This window comes from Vipera ursinii (genome assembly GCF_947247035.1).
Source record: "Vipera ursinii genome assembly, chromosome: Z".
NCBI classification, from domain to species: Eukaryota; Metazoa; Chordata; class Lepidosauria; order Squamata; family Viperidae; genus Vipera; species Vipera ursinii.
Genome location: NC_139517.1, coordinates 122,519,620 through 122,525,710, shown reverse-complemented (window position 1 = coordinate 122,525,710; position 6,091 = coordinate 122,519,620).

The window sequence follows — 6,091 nt, the reverse complement described above, 5'->3', positions numbered from 1 at the left end:
ATCTTGCTGGGATGCATGCAGTTGGTGTTGGGACAAAGTCTGTTACTTTCTTTGGCACTGTGGAAAAGGTGTATGCATTTTTCTCAAGCTCCACCCACAGGTGGGATATCCTTAAGAAACACGTACCAATTCGTGTAAAGCGATCGTGTAACACAAGATGGAGTTCAAAGCATGAAGCTGTATGCGTACTTGCTGAACACACTGAGAAAATAATAGATGCTTTGGAAGCGTTGAGAGATGGGCCGGAAGAAACCTCTGAAACCAGGGGTGATGCAGGAAGTCTTTTAGTTTGCATAATGACATATGTTTTTTTTTCTCTTTCTTGCATTTTTGGAACCCAGTACTAACTGAAGTAAATGATACTCAGATCTACCTGCAGCAAGAAGGACTTGCGCTTGATCAATGCGTGTAAAAGTTAAAAGCATTGGCTTTATTTTGTCATGAAAAACATGATAGTCTAGTGTCAAAGGCAACTGAGAAAGCTCTGCAGGTATGCAAAACCTATTGCATACCTACAGAGAGAAGAGTTCGAAGACGCAAGAAGATGGATGGTGAGAACAGTTGCGATGCTGGCTTGACCTTAATACAGGAAACAAGCAGAGAACAACTGGAAGCAATTGATCAGCTTCAGGCAGAAATTAAAAAACTTACTACGCAGATGAATACGCTTCACCAGCGATTTGCTTTTTTGCAAATCCAAACATTGTTGGATACTGGAAAAGATGATTTTATTAAGAAACAAATTCAGCACACGTGTGCTCAGTACACAGAATTGAATGCTGCATCTATGCTCACCGAAATAACTCGACTTCGGCACCACATTATCTTGTATAAGGAGGTCAATCCTGATGAGCAGGTTGCAAACTGGTCAGCTTTAGATTTGCTTCGCTGGGTGTATAAGTGGAAGTTGCAAGAAAGTTTAACTAACTTTGTTGTCACATTAAGAATCTTTCTTACTATCACTGTTTCTACAGCGAGTTGTGAAAGAAGTTTCTCAAAACTTAAACTAATTAAAACATATCAGAGATCTACAATGAGCCAAGAAAGACTGAGTAATCTAGCAATACTGTCCATTGTGAGAGACTTTAATGTAGATTTCAATTCTGTTGTTGAAAAATTTGCGCTAATTAAAAGCAGGCGAATTTAAATTAATCTGTATATACAGATTGATATCTTGCACTTCTATTAAAGAATTACAATTAGAGGTACAGGATTGAGGAAGTTGGCTCCATCTAGCCCAGTCTTGGATCATCTCCAGGGTATGGTTCCATTTTGATGTTTATGTTAGGTTCTGATAGACGACCACACCGTGAGGTTTAATGCAAGAACTTTTATTAACACAAGCATAAGTCAACTGGCAATTAACCGTTTAACTTCCCCTTATATAGTCAGCTACATTTAAACAGTGGCCAATCCCCAGCCTGGAAACTCCCGCCTAAATTGCATCGGCCAATAATTGCACTCAGAGCTTCCCGCTCTAGAAAGGCCCCTTTAATTAATCTACAGACACAACACCCCTTCCCCCCCACTAATGTTATTTATTAACATAGTCTCTCAGATATGAAGGAGGCTTGTGAACCCTGGTAGGATATCTATTACTTTTGTTAGCGATTGTTTCATTTGCTGTCTGGCAATTGGTGCTTGTCCCAGCGGTTGGGGCCAAGGGCTCTGATGGCACAATGTTGGCGTTTTGTTGTTGTTGAGTTGGTTGTTGCTGAGTTTGTTGGTGTTCTGGACCCGAATGTGATGTACTTGGGCTACCCCTTGGTATTAACTCCCAGTCATTATTGTCCAGCTGAGGTACTATATTTGGTGGCCTGGATTGTGTTTCAACTCCACCCACACCGTCCCTGGTCAATGAAGAACTCAGGCGATCAGGATTAAGTATGACATCTTGAGCCTGTGTGTATTGGCCCACATCATTTTTTACAATCTCAATTTCTGGGGCTCTTTTTCTTAATTGGTCGATATGTCTCTTAATTACTCTATTCCCTTCCCCCTCAATAGAATAAGACAAGGGCCCCGTGACATCAATGACCACTCCCGGTACCCATTTGTCCCCCGGACCATAATTCCTGGCCCACACTAAGTCACCAATGTTGAGGGACCGTGTTGGTATGGCACCCTCAGCTTCAGTGGGTAGTCTGTCAGGGTGGAGTCTGTCCAGCTTTGTTGTTAATCTTCTTCCCCACCTCATTTCTGCTGGGCTCTTCCCAGTTGCTGTGCAGGGTGTAGTATGCTGTGACAGAAGGAATTGTGCCAATCTCTGTTGCCAGTTGCCGCGGATGATGCGTTTCAGTGCGTCTTTTGTTGTTCGGACGTTGTGTTCTGCCAAGCCATTGGTGGACGGGTGAAAGGGTGCCGAAGTCGTGTGCCTAATCCAATTGGCCTTCAGGAAATCCTGAAATTCAGCAGAGGTGAATTGTCAGAGACAATCACGTCAGGTAACCCATGGGTGGCAAAGAGGTCCCTTAAAACCTGAATGGTTTTGGCAGATGACATGTTTTTAACAGGCACAACCTCCAACCACCGGGAGAAGCTGTCTACCACAACTAAGAATGTTATCCCTTGAAATGGGCCAGCGAAATCTATATGGATACGTGACCATGGATTCCTAGCTGTCTCCCATTTGTGTGTGGTAGAGTGAGCCTGTTCTGGCCTAGATCGTTGGCAAATGTAACAACCCGCTACGCACTCTTCAATTGCAGTGTCAAGGCCAGGCCACCACAAATGGCTTCTGGCAAGAGCCTTCATGCGTACAATTCCTGGGTGGCTATCATGTAATTCGGCTAATACTAACTTCCTATGGATCCCCGGAATCACCACTCTGCTGCCCCACAACAAACATCCCAAATGAGATGATAATTCATCTTTCCTCCTAAAATAAGGTGTGAATTTGGGGTCTGGATTCTTATTGGGCCATCCCCCTTGAACCCATGCTAAAATTCTGTTAAGTGTTAGATCTTTCTTAGTGGCTATGGCGATGTCCCTTGCAGTTAGTGGGCACTCTGGTATTTCTTGTAGTGACAAAATCTGGCCCGCAGGAGCAGGATCCTTCTCTGTGTCTGTTAGTGGCAACCTGCTTAAGGCATCTGCATGGCCCATTTCCTTTCCCGGTCTGTGTTTTAGGGAGAATGAATATGCTGATAGGAATATGGACCACCTAAGCATTCTAGGGGACATGATCTGTGGTGTCTGCTTATCCGTGGTGAACAGACCCAGTAGGGGTTTGTGGTCAGTGTAAATGGTAAAGTTCCTACCATAAAGGTAATCATGGAACTTTTTTACACCTGCCACTATTGCTAAAGCTTCCCTGTCAATTTGGGCATAATTTCTTTCGGCTTTTGTAAGTGTTCTTGAGTAATAAGCAATTGGCTTTTGTTGGCCCTTGTCATCCATGTGGCTAATGACAGCGCCCACACCATAGGGTGAAGCATCACACGCTAAATAGATTGGCTTATTTTCGATAAAGTGTGTAACAGTGGAATGGCTAGACAAAATGTCCTTCAAAGTTTGAAAACTGGCTCTATGTTTTTCCTGCCATTGCCAAGGAGTTTTCTTTTCTAAGAGTCTATGTAAAGGTTCAGCTATGGCAGCCTTATGTGGCAAAAATGTATGATAAAAATTGACCAATCCTAAAAAGGCTTGTAATTCAGCCTTGTTCTTTGGTTCAGGTGCCAATTTAATTGCTTTAATTTTTTCAATTGTTGGGTGAATGCCCTTCTCATCAATTCTAAACCCTAAAAATTCTGTTGATTTAACTCCAATAAAACATTTTTCCCTTTTTAATTTAAGCCCTGCAGCTCTAAATTTCCCCAGTACCTGTTCCAATCGGTCAGCTAATATTTCTTCAGTTTTTCCAGCAATCAGGACATCATCAAAGTAAGGGCATACACCAGGTATGCCCTTTAAGGTCCTCTCCATCACCTCTTGAAAGATGCCTGGAGCTGCTGCAATTCCAAATTGAAGCCTGTGAACTCGAAACGCCCCCTTGTGGGTTACAATCGTTTGGGCCTCGGCGGCTTCCTTAGACACGGTAAGCTGTAAATACGCCTGCGGCAAGTCGAGCTTGGCAAAAATGGCGCCGTCCTGGATCGTCGCGAGGACCTGCTTCACCGTTGGGACCGGGTAAGCGTGCTTTTTTATTCCTAAATTTAGAGTGGCCTTACAATCGGCACAAATCCTCACATCCCCATTAGGTTTAAGGGGTGTGACGATTGGTGTCTCCCACAGGCCTCCTTCGACCGGTTCGAGTACGCCTTGGCCTACAAGCTTTTCAAGCTCGGCCTCGATTTTTTGTTTAAGGGCAAAAGGTACTCTCCGGGCCTTCAATCTAATCAGTTTTACAGTGGGGTCCAAATTAAAATTAATGGGGGGGCCTTTATATTTGCCTAAAGATCCATCAAATACGTCTGCGAATTCATCGCAAACAGATTTGAGGGTCTTACTTTGAATTGTATTTATTCCCCCTACCCAAATTCCTAAAGCAGGGAACCAATTAAGGCCTACTAAACTGGTCCTTTGGCCTTCGGTCACTACTAGGTCCAGTGATCCCATGAACCCCTTATAACTAACTCTAATGGAGACTTTTCCTTTAATGCTTATGGGGGATTTTTGGAAATCTGCTAGCTGTATTCTTGTCGGTTTAAGCGGAATTTTGTGACCGCTTTCCCGTTCAATGTATTTCAGGGTTTCGAATGAAATTATTGATACTGAGGCCCCTGAGTCTACCTCCATTTTGCAGGGTATTCCTTGCAATTGGACTATAATTTTTAATTTAGGCCTCAGTACGTGATTTATTTTATGTTGCCTTATGTGGTTTACTCTCGCCCCCTCCCCGCGGTTGGATTGTTGTGCCCTAGGTCTAAGGGTCTCTATGCCATGCACCAGGGGGGTTACCTTACCTTCGGCCCAGACGTCCAATTCGTGGATTCGGTTGTCTCGTGTGCGATTGCGGCAAATGGCCTGGATGTGGCCGGTCTTTCCGCACGATCTGCATTTCGCTGTGCGGAATCTGCATGTTGATCTGGGGTGGTTGCCCCCACAGCTACCACATCTGGTGTCTAAGTCTCTGGATCTGGGCAGGCTGTCTCGTGGCATTCTTTGCGCTGCTTGTGGTTGTGATCTTCGGGCCTGGTCAGGAGCTTCGGTCCGCGGTGGTCTGGCTGCCATCTTACCGAATCGTCTGGAGATCTCAGCTATGTCGGTCTCCCATTGCTGGTCCACCTCCCCGCTGTCCACATGGCTTTCTAGATTGATTTCGGCTGCGGAGCCCATGCTGTTTCGGGGGGGTCTCGCGTTCCTGTTGATTCGTAAGTTAATAGTTCATCAAGGACTTCCTGTAGATCTCCCGTGGGTTTGGCGATGATTCGATTTTGTAGGTTCTCGTCCCGCAACACCAGCACCACTCGATCTCGGATCCGGATTTCGAAGTTGTCATATTTGCACCTCAAAGCCGCCTCTCTAACCGCTGCCACGAACTGTGTAATTGATTCGCCAGGTCTTTGATTCCTTTTTTCAAAAATCCGTCTCCAAAATAATTCAGACCTTTTTGGCGTGAAGTGTACCTTCAATTTAGCCAACAAGTCTGCATACGAGACGCTCGAGACTGGCAATGGCTGACACAGGCCGACAGCGATCCTATAGACTGGCGTACCGCTAATAGTCAGCAAGGCCGCGGCTTTCTTCCTGTCGTCTGTAATGCCGTTTACTAACAGGAACCCTTCGACCTGGCCAACATATTCTTCCCAGTCCTCTGGAAACCGCGGGTCGAACTCTTTCAATGAGCCGACTTGTGCCATTGGGAGAAAAAAAATTTCGGCAGCGTTGAACTTCGGTTGACTGTGTTTAAATTTCCCGCCTTGCGCCAGCTGAATTCGCCGTTCCTTCACCGATCAGTCGTCTATCCCACCTTCGTCGCCAATTGTTAGGTTCTGATAGACGACCACACCGTGAGGTTTAATGCAAGAACTTTTATTAACACAAGCATAAGTCAACTGGCAATTAACCGTTTAACTTCCCCTTATATAGTCAGCTACATTTAAACAGTGGCCAATCCCCAGCCCGGAAACTCCCGCCTAAATTGCATCGG